Raw genomic sequence first — 19,503 nt, 5'->3', positions numbered from 1 at the left:
ATGAGCCTTCCTGCGAGCCAAGCCCTTCATGAGTGATTGAAAAAGGATTGGTGTAATTGTCCTTCTATGTTCTGTGCTCTTAGTAATGGTGAATGAAAGAGCATATATTGATAAACCTTACTATGTGCCAGGTCCTTGATGAGGATGAAGTTATTAAAAATACTTTATTAAGCCTCACTGTGCGCCAAATGCAAAAAATGAATGAAAAAAAACTTTATTGACCCTTATTGTGTGCCAAACACTTAATAAAAAGAAATAGAAAAGTGTTTTTTAAGCCTCACTGTGTGCCAAATACTTGGTAACAAGGAATGAAAGACTATTTATTGAGCTTCGTAACAAGTGAAACTACATTTATTAAGCCTTAAGGTGTGCCAGGCACTTAATAATAATGAAGGAAAAAGCATTTCTTAATCTTACTGTGTGCCAAACAACTAATAATAGTCAATGAAAAACCATTAATTAAGGCATGCTACTTCAAGCACTTAATAATAATGCTGATTGGTAAGTAGTCTTAAGAAAGAAAAGAACCGAAGGAAGAAAAAGAAGACAATGCAGGAAGACCTGGATTCTTCAGGTCCTACCTCTGATGTTGTTGTACCTGGTTATGTTGATCCTGGGCAGGTCATTTGAAGTCTCAGGGCTCTAGCAGTGACTGGATCCTAGCTTTAGAGACAGAAGGGAAACTGCCTGGCCCATTTTTCAGAGAAGTAAACAGGCCCAGGCAGAAGAGTCTTAGTGCTTATCCACTAAGTTTGATTTCCTTTCCTATAGCTGAAGGGAAGAAAAGTCAATCACTTGTTGAGGTCCAGCGAGACATAGTGTGAGCGTGGTATGTCAGAGGTCCAAGCCTAGAGAATATCTGAGCCTGTTGAGGTTTGAAATCAGAAGAAAGAAGCCATGACCATCAGCCCCAGTTGCCTTTCCCTTAAACTGTGACTTCTTTTTAAGGTGACTTTGGAGAAAAGGAAGGAAGGAATTTGGAGGAGGAGTGACCAGATGGAAAGGAGGAAAGAGAAAAGGCAGCTTCTGGTATCAGCTCAGAAGTGGGAGAGAATGCCTCCTCCTCACTCCTCAACCTCCAAAAGTAGGGCTTCTTCTCAAAAACAAAACAAAACAGAAAAACCCCATCAAATCTGAAATAGGTCCTGGCCTGATAGCTCTGTTCTCAGCTCTGTTCTTTACCTGGATTCCTTGTATTAATAAAATCACAGTATGATCCCCACCCTTCCCCCAAAAAACAATTCTGCATTGCTTGACAGACATTTTTGCATTTGATCTTTGCAGCAACCACGTGTACTTGTTTTCCCCGTTTTACAAATGAGTAGACTGAGGCTGAAAGGTGGCGAGGTCTTACAACTGTAAGTGTCAGAAAGTGGTGTATCTCTCATTAGGATGGCTTTGAAACAGTGTAAGTTGTCTTTTAGTCTGAAGCAAGCAGATCAGCAGTCAGGAAACCAACTGGAAATGCAGAGCAAACATCTCATAAAGGACACACTTGGCTCTTATGGTTGTTTTTTAAAATCTTATTTTTATTGTTGCCTTTTGTTTTTATATCCTGTTCATTTCTAAATAGGTCCTTTCTTTTTTTCCTATCCAATCAATGGTTCTTCCAGTTGTAAAGTTATGGTATATAAGATTTTGTGCATTGCTAATGTGTATGTGGCACGTAATTTACTTCTTTAAGATAGAGTGCATGCAAAATGCAGTAAAACCCTTCATTTATTATAGAAATATCTAGTTTTTATTATTCTATTATCTGTATATGTTAGATTGTAGGTACTGAGGGTAGTTTTTTTTTCTCTATTCACTGAATTCCTTAAAATCTAAAACTAGGAGGAATCTTACACTATTTAGGTCATCATCTTTATCTTACGGATGAAGACCTGGGGAGTTAATATTAAGTGACTTGGTAGTCAGTGGTAGAACTGGGGCTCAAACCCAGGTCCTCTGAATTCATGTCCAGCAAGTGAAATGGTACAAATTATTTCATGCTAACTTACTTCAGGCTTTTTCTTGAAAATGTTTCTTTTAAGGACATAGTTGATTATAGCACTTAAATTATTATTAAATGCCTTCCATATGATAAGCACTGCTACAAAGCGGTAGTAAACATAGCTATAGGAAAGATGCTGAAGAGGATGGTGGTCCCTGGCATCATGGAGTTGGTGAGCCAGCCTATGCATTTTTTAGTACGTTAGACCTGGGAGGATCCCCAGAGATGGTTCAGGCCACAAGTTTTACTCCTCATCATCTTAATTCTCCTATTTCCACATTTAATCCCCCTTAATGAGATCTGGATGATTGGTATGAAGTTGGGTTGGAAGAGATGAATTTCATTTTATTTCTTGATAATCTTCCGAAGAGATTTGTTAACCAAAGGATGGAGGCATCTGCTTCTACAGCAGCCCTGCCTATGTGAACAGGTGGTGGACGTTGCGCTAATGGGGCTCAGTTTCTGCTCCCAGCCTAGGTTCTGTGAGGACTTCAGTCTTTGTCCCTCAGCTCTACTTGGAGGGGGGGGTGGGGGGGTGGCTCGGAGGAGATGATGGAAATTGCCATTTCCTGTCAGTTCCTGCTGTTCAGTACTGCACAGCCTCTGAAGTGTGGAGCTTTTTGTGTCACCTTATACACAAGCTCCTACTCCTCCTTCTGCTGCTGCTGCTACTTCTTGCCCTTTATTTTAATGCTTGCACAGTGCTTTTCATACATCATCTCATTTGAGATTTGGGTCTTATTATAGAGCTATGTGGCAGTTTTGGTGTGTTTTTGGCCAGGACCTGGGGTATTGATTGATTGATATTAATAATAAGGAATTTCCTCTGCCAATGCAAATTGGTACCTACTGTGCAACTGATTGTTCTGTAGTGCCCCAGTGCCCCAGAGAGGGCCAGTGATTTGTTCAGGGTCACACAGTCTCTGTCAGTGGTGGGACTTGAACTCAGATTCCTGACTCTTAAAGTCAGCATTCGGTCCATTATTCCACACTGCCTCTTGTGAAACCTCTTGTTTTTACTGATAGAGATCTCATTTTACAAATTAGAAACCTGATGCTTAGAGAGAGTAAGTGATTTGTTGAGAACCATGTAGTTAGTAACTGTCAGAGGTTTGTTTTTAGCTGAGGTCTACCTCTGTCTTCTATGCTTGATGAACCCTTGGCCACCAGAATTCCTTTGAGCAGCTGTAACATGACTTTGATATTTTCCTATATCTTATTTCCTGGGCAACCCAGCCTTAAAGTCCACATTAATTTCTATATTGTTCCTTTAATCTTATTCTTTTGGGTTTTATCTCACCCTCCTTGTGTATTACTTTGTTGGCTGAGGGAAAAGTGACATTCCTGTAGCATAGGTCTGATCGTATCACTCTCTTATTCAGTAAGCTTCATTGGCTCTTTGTTATCTCAAGGGTCAAATATTTGTTTGACATGTAACAACTTAGCTCCAAACTACCTGTTCAGCCTTATTACATTTTACCTCCTTTCACTCACTGTATGGTCCAGCCAGACTGACTTATTTGCTGTCTTCTCACTACCCTGCCTCAAGATGCTTTCAGATGCCTCCGCAGACTTTCCTATCTCTTCCTCTCCTTACCGGACACTGGTTGACCCTTTGCTTCCCCCAAACCTTACCCCCTGCCAGAGGGAACCCAGAATCCCTGTTCCTTTCTGATCTGTAAGATCATTCTCCCTTGTCCAATTGCAGTGGGCTGGTTCCCTCTAGCTAAAGCATCCCGGACTTTAGGCCTTTGTATCAGCCCTGCAGCTGAACTTTCCTATAAGTGGTGTCTGTCAATTAGAGTAGAAGCTTGAGAAGAGGAACTGTCTTTTTTTGTTTGAAACTTTAGCATTTAGCTAGTGTTTTATAAGATCTTTTTCATTCATTCCTTCTCACATACAACTCCATCTTCTGTTTCTGTGCCTTTTCAGGAGCTGTCTGGAATATATTCTTCCTTACTTTGCCTCTTAGAATGCTTAGGTACTTCAAAGTTCAGTTTCAGCACCCACTTCTTTCAGAGTAAATCAGTTCCTGATCTTCTTAGTTACTGATCTCTCCCCTACTCAAATTACTTTCTATTTATTTTGTATAAATACTTGTATATACACGTCTCCCCTTTAAAATGTAAATTCCTTAAGGCCAGGGATTATCTCACTTTTCTCTTTGTATGCCCAGCACCAAGGACAGTACCTGCCATACATGTGTACAGTATGTGTAGGTATGTACATACATGTGTGCGGATATGTATTCTTTAATAAATGCATATGTTGGGTCAGCCACTTAAAAGATAAGTTTCACCTCCCATAGTATATCACACTGGGGCTGGAGCATAGTGAACTGTACCATACTCCCTCTGTAGCAGATTTCACCAGAATTCTTTCTCTCTACATCCCCTCCTGCCCTTCTAACTGTCCAACTATCTTTAGATATCAAGAATGTTCTATACACACATTCATCTCATCTCCTTATTTTAGTCAGTGGTTATAATAGCCCTTGGGAGTAGGACAGTGAGTACCAACACTTGGATGACAGACACCTTTTAATTAGATTTTAAAACTACCTTTCCTTCTTCAGCTTTTCCCCTAATATGGCATGTATTTATACTAAACACTAAAACATTTAAAAATAATTTTTCTTTGGATAATATTCTAAATGCTTCTGGGGAAAATTTTGGAAACTAATTGGAAAACTAGGTTTGGGAATTATTGAACTTTGTGAGGAAAAGCTCTGAAAGCCTTTGACCTAGCTTTTATGAGACTTATGCCTTGTGGTAGAGAGATTCTTTTACAAGAATGACAGGAATTTTTGTGTCCTTTAATGGAGGATTTATGGTAAGCCTTGTAGTGAGAGAGAGGTCAGTTTTTAGGTCAGGAGGTATAAAGCACTTTGCTATTGGTTTTTATAAGATATTTTTTCTGCCTGTAGGCACCTGCTTATTTCTCTGTTGAGAAAGAGTTAACTAACTGATGCTCTGGGTTAGTGGAAAATAAATGATAGGATAGATCTTCTTCAATAGATGAAATAGCAAAACTGCAAGTGTTAATTCAGACTAGAGGAAGCAGCTGGATAGGATCCCTCATGTTTCCTGGTTTTTGAGTTCTTCTGTTATTACCTCGGTATGATTTCTTTTAACTTCATTCTTGAACACTAACTTAGTTACATGTTTTGGAGCAAATGTTAAAGCACTAAAGATAGATATAAGAATAATATAGAATAATATTAACATCAGCTGAATTATGAGAGCAATTTTTCTACAAATCGTAGAGTTGCATTGCAAAAACATTTCAGGATGAATAGATTTTTTTCCCCTTAGAGTAGTCATTTTATTAAGCCAATAAGATGAGATTTCTGCCCCCATGAACTAGGAGGGGAAATAAGACTTGTCCACTTATATCATAATTAAAGTACAGGATAGAAAAAGTGCATTTTGTTTGGAACTTTCCTTTGGATTTATCATATTCTGCCTAGGGATGGGGGGCTGGAGAAGTGAGAAAGTGATAAGCATTATCAGAAAAAGTGGTGTTCAGATCTTAAGAGATGAAAGAGACCTTAGAGGTCATTTCAATACAATACTCATTTTAGAGATGATGAAAACCTGGGCCTTGAAGGATGGATAGGAATCATGCATGATGGAAGGGACCAAAGGAAGATATAACTGGCAGAGGAAACAGGGTGAACCAAATCAGTGGGAAAGCACATATTACACTTAAGGAAGGAAGAATATAGCCTTTTAGGTGCAGAGTATGGTGTGTGCTGGGTAATAGTGAGATTAAAGCTGGAAAAATAGTTGAAAGCAGATTGCTTTGGGCTTTGAATTACAGGCTAAGTATTCTGGATTTTATTTGGTAGGTAATGAAAATGTATATATTTGGTTTGGAAGGAAAGAAAGAGGGGTATTGGTTAACTTGAAAAGAGCTGTGTTCAAGAAAGATTAATTTGGCTGTAGTGGATAGTTAATTAGACTATTAGAGTAATAGAAAGGTGATGAGCTCCAGAACTCAGGTAAGTGATTGTGGAAATAGTAAGGAGAGATATTTAGGAAGTAAATAACAGTATAGTCCTGTGCAGATGTCCTCACTTGACAGACGTAGAAACTTTTTTTTTAAATCACTCTTCTGTGTGCTCCTAGTCTCCTGTGATAGAGAACTGCTACTGGGAAGGGATTACTTCTTTTTCACCAGCATCTCTGCCAGAAGAAAAGCTCTGGGTCACTCAGCCTTGAAAGCTTTCCACCAATTTAACGCAATTAGACACACTTGGAATGATGTGGTCAGGCAGTTTGCCCATAAAATCTTTTGACAGGACTTTAATGAAAACTGGGCTTTTGTACTTTCTTTACTTACAAATATGTTTGTTTACAAAAATGTTTGTGTCGTCTGTCCTCTTATTTTGTCCTCAGTCATTTGGTCCTTTTCTTTCTTCACCGTGTTCACATCCCCCTCCTCTCAGCCTGTTTAATTGTCTTCACTATTATCAACAAATACTAAGCATGCTTCACGGAGCCTCCTCTTTCCTCTAGGATAAAATACAAACTCCTCTGTGCCTAAATGGGCTGTTCCTAGTCAGACTGACTTCCTCGTCCCTAGTCTGTGCCATTTCACTTCCTGTTTCCTATTGCCCAGGTCCTTCAAGGACCTGCTTCTGTTACTTTCTGTAAAGGGGCTCTCTTGTTTCTTCTAGTTAGAGTCGCCCTGCCCCCTTGACACAAACATTATATGTAACACAAGATAAACTGTTGATGGGTACTAAGATCAACCTTAGTCTTCTTTAGATAAATTCTCTTTGATAAAGAGAACAATTAAAAAAAGATGAAAAAGATAATAAAAGAAAAGATAAACCCTTATAGGATGGAGAGAATGAAGAAGCAAGTTATCTCAAAGATCATTCATGGGAGCCTAATCTGAGTAGGGAGATGGACTGGATCTTACAATTAAGATATATACCATTTTGTCCTTTAGTGTACTAAAAGTACATTTCCTTATTGAACTAAACTGCCAAGCATTCAAACTATACTTCAGAGAGTGCAACTGCGATGGGCTGGCCATGTTGTTTGAATGCAAAATGTACACTTGCCAAAAAGACTGTTTTATGGAGAACTTGCATGGGGCAGGTGATCACATGGTGGTCAGAAGAAGTGATACAAGGACACTCTCAAGGTCTCTCTCAAGAACTTTGAATTTGTTTGTTTGACATGGAAGACACTGACACAGGACTGCTCAGCATGGTGTGCCCACATCAAGAAGGGTGCTGTGCTCTATGAGCAAAGCGGAATTAAGACAGCACAAAGGAAATGTAGAATGCGCAGATTTGGAGTATCCTCCCCAAATGTTCACACAGACTATCTGTGCCCAGTCTGTGGTAGAGCATTCCGAGCTCATGTTGGTCTGATCAGCCACAGTCATACATGTAGAAACTTCACTTTATCATGGTGAAGTCATTTTGGTCCTCTTTGAGAACAACCAACATTTCCTTAACTTAGCTCAGAAAAGGGCGGAGTGGGAAGGGGTTGAATTTTGTTGCTATAGGAAAAGTTAAATCTTTGGATTCTGTTTTTGTCTTTACCCATTTCCTTCCTTGTACTGATCTGTACAACTGGTAGAGTACCTAACAGTTTTCAGTCAAAAAAGATGAAAAACTTTTAAAAATTGATGTATTTTAATCACCTTCATTTATTATTATATATTTTTTCCTCCCCATTTCATTTTATGGGCCATTTCATGTCATAAAGAAAAAAAAAAGATCTGAGGGTGGGGCAGTTCAACAAAACTAACTCATGTTAACTGAATCTAACAACATTTTACAGCCATGGTCCTCGACCTTGACAAAGAAGGCAGGGAGGGGGCATTTTCTCAGCTTTTCTCCATTGCCAAGCTTGGTCATTATTTAAAAAAAAACAAACAAAACAAAACCCCAGAACGTTGAATTTAGTTATTTTCTTTCCATTTACGTTGTTGTGTATTTTATTTTGTATATATTGTTTTCTTGGTTTTTCTTTCTTAACTTTGTATCACTTTATTCATTTCTGATTCTTAATATTCATTTACTAGGGCTTGTTTCATGCATGTACCATGATTTGTTTCCATCTACTTAGTTTCCAGTTCGGGGCTACTATAAATATTTTGAGGCATATGGGACCTTTCTTAACTATCTTTGACCTCCTTGGGGTCTGTGCCTAGCAAGAAGATCCCCTGGGTGAATATGGACATTTTATTCACTGTTTAAGAAAATGTTAAGAATGCAGAGATAGGAGAATGAAGGAGTGAGAGCAGTAGTCTCAGCAGAGTAGTGGGATTGGAAGCCAGATTGCAAAGCTACAACAAATTCAACAAATACTACATGTCCACTGTGTTTAAAGAACTGTGTTGGACTTCAGGTATATGAAGACATAAATGAAAGTCTTTCCCCTAAAGGAGCTTAGATTTCATGGGGAGGTTACTACACAGGCAGAGAAAGTAACATAGAGTTATCTAATATCAAGCCAGGGATGGGGGAAGGGTTGATAGGAATTAGGAAAGGCCTTTGTGTAAGGGTTGACAAGAGCCATTGGAAGCAAGAACTCCACTAGGGAAAAAAGCAAGGAATTACCTGGTGGAGGTAAGAAAGGAGTAAGCCCCAAGCATGGAAGAGAAAGGAGAGATGGAATGTAGTGAACGGGGAAGAGGCAGTTTGGATTAGAGCAAAATGCATGTAGGGGAGCGTAATAGCAATGAGAATAGAAAGGTAGGGAAGAGCCATATTGTGCAGAGCCACAATAAAAAGCCAGCCAAAATTTTGGTTTTTTAGCTTATTTTTTAACAATCCAACATAGATAATATCATCTCTTCAACACAATTGGGTTTCAACTCCCTTTTAGCCATTTTTGCTCCATTATCCTCAGTCTAAAGTTTGTTCTTTTTCTTTTCCCTGGGAAGACATACGAACTGATGCAAAGTGAAGTGAGCAGAAGCAGAACCTTGTGCACAGCAGCAGCAGTGTTGTAGCCATGATCATCTGGGAAAGACTTAGCATTCTGATCAATACAGTGATCCAAAGGACTTGTGATGAAAGTGCTTTCCACCTCCAGAGAGAAAACTGATGCACTCTGAGTACAGATCCAAGCAAATGGTTTTTCACTTTATTTTTCCTACCTTTTCTTTTGTATTTTGGCAACATAGCTAAAATAGAAATATGTTTTGCATGACTTCACGTTTATAATGGGTATCTTATTGTTTGCCTTCTCAGTGGTTGGAGGAGGGGCTGGAGGGAGGGTAGATATAAAATAAATATATTAAAATAAAATAAGATAAAATAAAAAAAGAATGTCAAAAATTAATAAAATAACATTTAAAAAAGATTTCTTTTTGAGAGAACACCGACAAAATGAGAGTTGAGTGTCTGTGGGAGGCAATTGAGGATACAAGTATAAAGAATAAAACAGTCAAAGGGCTTACATTCTTATGTGAGATAAGATGTATGTACAGGATAAATATAAAGCGAATAAATACAAATATATGCAAAGTAGTAAAATGCAAGGTGGGGGGGCAGGAGGAAGGACTATTAAGAAAAGCTTTATGCAGAAGATGGTGCTGAACATGTGTCTTAAAATGAATAGAGGACTTCTGAAGTTGAGATAAGGAGAGCAAATTCCAGGCATAAGGGAAAGTCAGGGCAAAAGTATACCCAGATGAAGAAAGGCTGTCCAAAATGGAATTCATCTTTCTCCCTCAAACCCACCTCTTTTCATTTCCTTTGAGGTGCAGGTCTTCCTTGTGGTCACCAATGTTCTCAGTTTCAACTCCTTGACCTCCCTAGACTAATATACCCAAGTTGACAAGTCTTGCCAGTTGCACCTTCACATATTTTTGCATGTGTTCCTTTACTCCACTCAGGTCCAACAGTCTAGTTCCTCATCCCCTCTTGCCGGGACTACCACCATAGTTTTCTCCTTAGGCTTCTAATCTCAACTTTCTCCTCCCTAATAAATCTTCCACATAGCTGCCAAAGTGATTTTCCCAAAGCCCAAGTGTGACCATGACAAGTCTCCTGCCCACTTAACTTCTCAGCAGTTTACTATCCTAGCATCAGAGACAAAATTCAGAAGGTCCTAGGAATATTGGATAGGATCTTAGAGGCTATCTAATTCAACTGCCTCCTTTTACAGGGGAGGAAACTGAGGCTCAGAGAGTTCCGGTGATGTGACGAAGGTTACAGATTTGGCAAGTGGCAGAGTTCATGTCTCCCCAGTCCATCACACTTTTACTGTGCTTGTCTTCTTGCTGTCCCTCATCTGGGACATTCCATCTTCCATCTCCATGCCTTTCTACTTACCAGCCTTTACTTCTGCCTCTTCAGATCCCTTAGCACAAACACTTCCTCCTTTAAACAATTATTTTTCAAAATTATTTTTTCTTCCAAATGCCAAGCATTTATTTACTTTCCCTCCTTCAGGTGAACAATTTTTTTTTAAAAAAAGAAAGTTCAGAAAAATTATATATAGCAAAGAAAAAATAATCTCACAGTGGCCATTTTCAAAAAAGTCTGTCTCTTCTACATTTTTTAAGTCCATGTCCTTTCTGGCTGCATGTCCCTCCTGTCCAGATCTCTGGAATGGTGCTTTATTTGCATCGATCAGTTGTAAAAGCTTTCAGAGTTGTCAGTCTTTATAATGTCAAATATCTCCAACATGAGGCCTTTCTTCATTCCCACCTGTGTGCTATTGGCTGCTCCCTTGAGTATAATCTGTGTATTCTTATGTGTACCCTGATGAAAGGTCAGTTCCTTGAGGAGAGATACTCTTTACATTTCTAGTGCCTCGAACTGGGAATGTATGCTAAGTGCCTTTTGGTTGACTGATCTTAGATGCAGTAGGAATCCAGCAGAGATTTTTGAGCAGGAGAGTGATATAGTCAGATAGGTGTTTTAGGAAAGTACATTTGACAGCCATGTCAAGGATAAATTGGAAGAGATAATGGAAACAAAAATACTGGTTGATAGGCTTGTTGTAAGAGTTGGGAGAAGGGAGAAAATGGGCATTTATATGGTGCCCACTATGTGGTAGGCTTCAGACATTTACTAGATGTGTGACCTTGGGCAAATCATTTTACCTCTCTCTTTGCGCAGGAGACAGCTATGTGGCTTAAAGCACTGGGCATGAAGTCAGAAAGACTTGAGTTCAAATTTGGCCTCAGACACTTACTAGCTATGTGACCCTGGGCAAGTCACTTAACCTCTGCCTTAATCCACTGAAGAAGGAAATGGCAAACCAGCATCTTTGCCAAAAAAACCCCACAGTCAGTATGGCTCACAGAGTCACGAAGCTTCGGATGTGACTGAATGACTGAACAGTTACATTGTGAAACCATTGATATGTATTATAAATCAGTTATATCTATTATCCCATTTGAACCTCATGGTAGCTGTAGGTGCTATTAGTTATCCCCAGTTTATAGTTGAGGAAACTGAGACAGGCAGTGGGTTGGTAGCCTTCCTCTAAGGGCACAGCTAATAAGTGCCTTAAGCCATGTTTGAACACATGTCTTCCTGTCCACTGTGCCCCCTAACTCCTTGATACTATGAGACTGGTACAAAATGGGTAGTGAAAGATACCAGTGTAATTAAGCAGGCTTTATTGAATGTAAGACTTCAAAACTGATTACATTTCCATCAGTCAGTCAGTAAACATTTATTAAGCAGCTAGTCTATGTCAGACACTGGAGATACAAAAGAGGCAAAACTCAGTATCAGCCTAAAGGACATTACAATCTAAGGGGGAGACAAGGTGCAAACAAATATATACAAAGTGAGCTATGTACTGGATAGATAGGAAATAAAATGAAAAGAAAAGAAGCACTGGAATTAAGAAGGAGTGGGGAAGGCTTCCTGTAGAAGACGAGGTTTTATTTTGGAAGCCAGGGAGGTCAGTAGATGAGTGGAGGAAGGAGAGCCTTTCAGCCAGAGACAATACTCACAGCTGAGACATGGAGGGTGTTGTTCATGGAACAGCCAAAGGATCGCTGTCACTGGATCAGAGAGTATGTGTTGGAGAATAAGGTGTAAGAAGACTGGTTATGAAGGACTTCGAATGTCAAACAGAACATTTCAGATTTGCTCCTGGAGGTGATAGGAAACTGCTGGAGTTTATGAAGGGAGTGTGGGGGAGAGGAGAGGTGACATAATCAGCCATGAGTTCAGAAAAATAATTTCAGTGGCATATGGGAATGAAGGAGAGAGGAGGGAGACAAGAACTTGTGACTCTTGAATTTGCAAAACAGTACTTCTAGTGCCGGAGCAACGATGTGGAGGCACAAATGGCTTCATATGATGGAATGGCAGAAAAATGCTTTTAGCCACCAGTTTGGTGAAAAGCATTACCTTTTCTTAAAGAAAACAGTTAACTGCTTCTGACTCCTGTCTTTTATTGCTGATCTGCTACAGATCTTTCCCAGAGGACTTTGCTCTATCCCACCAAACTTAGGTTCTTGTTTATTTGTCTCTGAGTGTGTCTTCATGGCAGGGTAGAATCCACCTTTTAGAGAAGAAAAATTCCCATTGAAGACTGTGTGGGAAACATTTAATTGCAATTAACCTAATTACTAATGAACCCTGTATTATTAATCATGGGGTCATATATTTAGATCCAGAAGATAACATAGAGATCATTCCATTCATTGGCTCTTGTTCCTGCCTGACCCCTGAAGTCACCCTTTGTGGAGAAGGGGTCCACCATTCCTGCTACCAGCACCACCAACCAGCCAAGTGCTACTGATGGCCAGGCCCTCAAACCATGATGATGGCACCCACCCTTTGCTCCCCACCAGGCCCTGCAGCTATTGTCCAAGGGAATAACCTTGTGAACACTCAGCTGGGCATCCATTTCTGCTACAATTACTTCAGACTCCTCACCAAAGTCTTTGGCACTGCCCTGCATGCCAAAGTCAGAATGGACATGGTTTCATCAGTGGAAATGACATCAAAGAAAACAGATTGCCATCTGTTTTTCATCTATGCCCAAAGGACGAGGTATCCACTTAATTGTCAGCTGTCCCCACAGCATCTCTGGCATCAGTGCCCTTCTCCATTCACCACCATCCGCCTTCAGTGCTTCTCCAACTCTTGTCTCCTTTTGCATAGCTTCCAGAATAACCACGGTGCAAGACTGACCTTGTCACTCCTTGTTCAGAAACCTTCGTGGTTCCTGATTTAATCTAACCTCTTCTCTCTCCCCTCTGTGGCTCCCACCCCACTTTCCGTCCACTATCAGTCATCTTTTCAACCACACTGAACTGTTTATTTCCTGTTCTTGAATTCACCATTCCATTGGTCACCACCTTGCATTCATGTTGAGTTTATTAATTTATTCAGCAAGTAATTATTAAGCACCTACTAGGTGCCAGACACCGTGTTAGGTTCGGGGGTTTGCAAAGGCAAAAATAAAATTGTTTCCCCTAGGAAATAGCTTGTGTTCTCCTGACCTTTCTCTCCCTTGCCCCTTAACTTTCATTAAACAAGTTTGTATTCTCCCAGCAGAATTTCCCCTAAAGGCAGGGACTGGTTCATTTTTGCCTTTATGCCCTGACACATATCCAGGTCTAGCACATATTAAGCACTTAAATGTTTAATTAAATTCAACTAAGGGATTCTCCCCTTTACCTGAAACATGTTTCCGTTCTCTACCACATCCTGGAAAAGCAACCCTCCAGCCTCTGGAATCCTCTCATGTTACTGGTTTGGAAGATCTTTGTTAAGTTTCTGTGCCTTTATAGGGACCATTTCTTGTATCACGCGTCTGCTGATTTTCACTTTTCAGCAATGAGTGTCAATAGAGGAAATTGTATAACTGAGTGTAACTTGTAAGACAATATGGTATTTCAATAATAAAATAGATTTTTCGGTAACATCTTCAGAAACCTGAAAGTGACTTATGGACCTGGTATAAAAATTTGTCTGGTTGTTGGATTCCAAAGATCTAATTTCCTTCCTTATAGAGAGTTTTGCTATTTTTCTGTGTTTGTGGGCCTTGTAAATACACATTTGGTTTAGGTTCATTTTGTGTTATTAATTCAGTAGGTGCCATTTTCAGTATAATAGTCTCCTAAATGATATTCTGTCCTCCAAGTCTTACCCTTTTCTAATTTATCATTTACACTATTACCATCTTAGTCATTTTCCAAACCTGTAGTTTGATGGACTCTCTTACTCAGAAGTCATTGTGGCTTTCCCATTCACTATTAAATAAAATTAAAACTCCTTGTGAGGAGCCTTGAATGACAACCCAGGTTCAACATTATTTTCTGGCTTTCACTCTTATTTCATTTTCAGTAATGTCTGACATTTTGTGACCCATTTGGGGTTTTCTTGGCAAAGATACTGAAGTGCTTTGCCATTCCTTCTTCTCACTTTACAGATGAGGAAACTGAGGCAAACAGAGTTAAACGACTTGCCCAGGGTCAATCACACAGCTACTTAGTGTCTAAGACTGGATTTGAACTCAAGTCTTCCTGACACCAGGCCTAGCACTCTCTCCGCTGAGCCACCTAGCCACATTACTTCCCATCAGATGCAGTGTTCCAGCTGAAGGGGATTAGTCACCAGTCCCTTCTTGTCCTGCCCTTTCTCATCTGTTTACCTTTGCTGACACTGTTCCCATTTTCCTAGCACTTTGCCTAGACTAAACTTATGAACTTAGTCTGTTTTGTACTACACAAGTTTGTGCATATCTTATTTCCCCCATTTTATTATAAACCCACCAAGGACAGAGACCCTTCACCTTTGTATCCCCAGCCTTTAACTCAGTGCCTTGCATCTAGTTGGCAGTTAACAACCCTTGATTAAATTTGTTGTTGAATTGAAGTGTTTAAGGTTTTAACAGTTTATGATAGAAATAATATTTGCTATTATATGAATAGATATATTATTAAAGAATAGGGAAGAAAATAATGGGTGGAATTTGTGAAAAGAAGTTCTAAACCACTAGCAAGGAAACCTCTGCAAGTCCTACAGGATAGGAATCAAAGGTTTTCACCCAGGGTGAACAATTAGCATTCCAGCAGTGGAAGGCTTTTTTGCCAGAGAAGTAGAGGAAATGTTACTGACCACTGTGACCAGTCAGTAAATACTGATTGACTTAGGGTCAAGATTAGTGTTTACAATGCAGATACTGAGTTAGGGTTAGACGGGAGGAAACCTTTCAAAGGAAAAATTGCTAGAGTTCTGTGATCTGATATATGGGGGACAAGGCCTACTCCAAATTAGGGTTGTAAGTTTTAGAGAGAAGATAAATAATTTGAATTTCATAGCAGACTGCTGCCTCTGAAGTTGTCAAAATATTGTATTTTGGAATATGTATATGAGAATGCTTTTGGAAACTGAGATCACTTGAATTAAGGAAGCAGAAGGCTTAAAGCCTAGCACCTCACCATTGCTAGCTGTTGTCCATTCCATGCTCCCCAGGGAGTGCCTTCTCCCCAATAATGCTTCTAGAAGGTATTTTTCTACCAACTTTCCAAAATTGCCCTGATCTCCTAGCTTTGTAGAGATGCCTTGCTTACTTGACAGACACTTGAAAAGTTTGGCTATTGGTGGGCCACAATAGATGGCTTTTTTTTTTTTAAATAGCTAATTTCTTTTAATTTGATGTCTGCACAGAAGAAAGAGACAGTAGGACTATTTAAGAATAGACTATTTAAAAATACTATAGGTTTATGCTGGAGGAAGGAGGAAGGGAAGGGATCATTCAGAGTAGATAAAAAAAGAAACAAAAACAAACTTTGACAACTTTACAATTTTGTCTAGTGCTGGGCCAGTAGATCCATATGGGGAAATTTTCTCCTACACATGTGACATCTATAGTCTGAAATTCATAATACAATGAATTCTAACTATTCATTTTCTCCAAAACCTCACACATTCTAATCAATTACAACCTAGCCTAATTTTCTTTTTTAAAGTGCATTTTAAAGTGTTTTGTTCAGTATTTTCATTTCTATCTTTCCAACTCAGTTTCCCGTGCACATAGTAAGAACTTAAGGGATGCTTGTTGAATGGAACTATATATTTTTTTAATTTATTTATTTAACTTTTAACATTCATTTTCATAAAATTTGGGGTTCCAAATTTTCTCCCCATTTCTCCCCTCCCCCCACCCCAAAACACCAAGCATTCTAATTGCCCCTATCACCAATCTGCCCTCTCTTCTATCATCCCTCCCTTCCCTTGTCCCCATCTTCTCTTTTATCCTGTAGGGCCAGATAACTTTCGATACCCCATTACCTGTGTTTCTTATTTCCTAGTAGCAAGAACAGTACTCGACAGTTGTTCCTAAGACTTTGAGTTCCAACTTCTCTTCATCCCTCCCTCCCCACTCATTCCCTTTGGGAAGGCAAGCAATTCAATATAGGCCATATCTGTATAGTTTTGCAAATGGCTTCCATAATAGTCGTGTTTATATAAGACTAACTATATTTCCCTCCATCCTATCCTGCCCCCCATTTCCTCTATTCTTTCTTTTGATCCTGTCCCTCCCCAAGAGTGTTGACTTCAAATTGCTCCATCCTCCCATTGCCCTCCCTTCCATCATCCCCCCCACCCTGCTGATCCCCTTCTCCCCCACTTTCCTGTATTGTAAGATAGGTTTTCATACCAAAATGAGTGTGCATTTTATTCCTTCCTTTAGTCGAATGTGATGAGAGTAAGCTTCATGTTTTTCCCTCACCTCACCTCTTTTTCCCTCCACTAAAAAGTCTTTTGCTTGCCTCTTTTATGAGAGATAATTTGCCCCATTCCATTTTCCCCTTTCTCCTCCCAGTATATTTCTCTCTCACTGCTTAATTTCATTTTTTTAAGATATGATCCCATCCTATTCAATTCACTCTGTGCTCTCTGTGTGTGTGTGTGTGTGTGTGTGTGTGTGTGTGTAATCCCACCCACTACCCAGATACTGAAAAGTTTCAAGAGTTACAAATATTGTCTTTCCATGTAGGAATGTAAACAGTTCAACTTTAATAAGTCCCTTATGACTTCTCTTTGCTGTTTACCTTTTCATGCTTCTCTTCATTCTTGTGTTTGAAAGTCAAATTTTCCTTTCAACTCTGGTCTTTTCATCAAGAATGCTTGAAAGTCCTCTGTATCATTGAAAGACCATTTTTTCCCCTGAAGTATTATACTCAGTTTTGCTGGGTAGGTGATTCTTGGTTTTAGTCCTAGTTCCTTTGACTTCTGGAATATCATATTACACACCCTTCTATCCCTTAATGTAGAAGCTGCTAGATCTTGTGTTATCCTGATTGTATTTCCACAATACTTGAATTGTTTCTTTCTAGCTGCTTGCAATATTTTCTCCTTGACCAGGGAGCTCTGGAATTCGGCCACAATGTTCCTAGGAGTTTCTCTTTTTGGATCTCTTTCAGGAGGTGATCTGTGGATTCCTTGAATACTTATTTTGCCCTCTGGTTCTAGAATCTCAGGGCAGTTTTCCTTGATAATTTCATGAAAGATGATGTCTAAGCTCTTTTTTTCATCATGGCTTTCAGGTAGTCCCCTAATTTTTAAATTGTCTCTCCTGGATCTATTCTCCAGGTCAGTTGTTTTTCCAATGAGATATTTCACATTGTCTTCCATTTTTTCATTCTTTTAGTTTTGTTTTGTGATTTCTTGGTTTCTCATAAAGTCATTAGCCTCCATCTGTTCCATTCTAATTTTAAAAGAACTATTTTCTTCAGTGAGCTTTTGACCCTCCTTTTCCATTTGGCTAATTCTGCTTTTTAATGCATTCTTCTCCTCATTGGCTTTTTGAACCTCTTTTGCCAATTGAGTTAGCCTATTTTTCAAGGTGTTATTTTCTTCAGCATTTTTTTGGGTCTCCTTTAGCAAGGTGTTGCCCTGCTTTTCATGCTTTTCTTTCATCTCTCTCATTTCTCTTCCCAGTTTTTCCTCCACCTCTCTAACTTGATTTTCAAAATCCTTTTTGAGCTCTTCCATGGCCTGAGCCCATGGTATATTTATTTTGGATGTGTGGGATACAGAAGCCTTGACTTCTGTGTCTTTCCCTGATGGTAAACATTGTTCTTCCTCATCAGAAAGGATGGGAGGAGATATCTGTTCACCAAGAAAGTAACCTTCTATGGTCTTATTTTTTTTCCCTTTTCTGGGCATTTTCCCAGCCAGTGACTTGACTTCTGAGTTTCCTCTCCACATCCACCTCGACTCCAGATCCACCCAGCTAGTGCTTGGGGGCTGAGATTCAAAGCTGCTTCCCAGCCTCAGGGCTTTCGGTGGGGGTGGGGCTGCAGTTCAGTGTGAGATTAAGTTCAGATGCTCAGGTTGGGGCAGGGCTGCTACTAGGGGCTCAGTTTCCTCTGGGGGTTTATGTGGAGACCTTCTCAACAATGGATCCAAGCTCCTGCCTGCTTTGGGAGCCCCTTTCTGCTGCTGCCTCTGCTGCTGCCTCCCGAGGGGGCCTGAGTCATGGGGACACCCCGCTCCCCTCTTGGCCAGCCAAAAAGACGCTCTCGCTGACCTTTGGTGCCTGTGGGTGGAAGGACCTGTGCTGCCACTGGAGATTCCATCCCTGAAACCTGCTCGGATCTGCTCCTCTCAGTGCCGCAGCCAAGGCAGGGCTGGGTGTGGGTCCAGTGTGCGACCGCCCTTTCGGGTCAGGTTTTCAGGTCTCTCTGGAACAGAAGTGTCCTCCACTCCGTTATTCTGTGGCTTCTGCTGCTCCAGAATTTGTTGGGAGTTCTTCTTTACAGGTGTTTTATGGGCTGTGGGTTTGGAGCTGGCACATGTGTCTCTTTCTACTCCGCCATCTTGGCTCCTCCCTAGATGGCTTTTTTTTAAAGTATTTGAAGGGCTATAATCTGGGACAGTACAGCTGTTGGAGTTAAGAATTAATCCAGCTTTTCTGGAGAATAATTTGGAATTGTGCTGGAAAAGTAACTATTTTTCATCTCCTTTTGACTTAGAAATATTGTTACTAAGCAGATATTTCAAATGTATCATAAAGGCAACTATAGGTATCACTGTGCCAGGCAGACCTAGATACATGGAAACATACAAATGTGTGTGTGTGTGTGTGTGTGTGTGTGTGTGTGTGTGTGTGTGTGCATATAAATATATCAGTATTTTCTGGGGCAGCAAAAATACTAGAAATTAAATGGTTCCTATTGGCCAGGGAACTGCTCAAGAAATTGTGATACAGGAATGTAATGATATATCATTGATACTGTAGTGTTCTAAAATACAGGCATCAGTCAATACATTTTGAAAAACGGGATGGTGCAACAAGGTCCAAAAGGTCCATAAGTTTCAGGAAGGCAGATTTTGGTGCAATATGGCGAACCTTGCTTCCCATTCCTGGAATGCACTCTTCACCTCGTTTTAGAATCCTTAACTTCTTTCAAGGCTTATCTCATGTTCCAGGTACCATCTAAAGGAAAATTTTTGTACTGAGTGTTAGTACACTTTCCTTTGTCAATTCACTTTATATTTACTAGGCTATGTACATGTTTGAGAGAATTTCACCTCCCCTAAGGGA

At 39.9% G+C, this 19,503-nt stretch overlaps 1 protein-coding gene across 2 annotated transcripts in view; it reads left to right on the top strand.

Moving 5' to 3' along the window:
• NR2C1 (nuclear receptor subfamily 2 group C member 1) overlaps nucleotides 1–19,503 on the top strand; it is a 94,940-nt gene that overhangs the window by 742 nt on the left and 74,695 nt on the right. The gene's annotated exons all lie outside the window — the stretch shown is intronic.

The sequence above is a fragment of the Notamacropus eugenii genome, chromosome 3 (genome assembly GCF_028372415.1).
Source record: "Notamacropus eugenii isolate mMacEug1 chromosome 3, mMacEug1.pri_v2, whole genome shotgun sequence".
NCBI lineage: Eukaryota > Metazoa > Chordata > Mammalia > Diprotodontia > Macropodidae > Notamacropus > Notamacropus eugenii.
Note: the sequence above shows the minus strand (reverse complement) of the source record. Positions and strands in the feature narration are given on the sequence as shown.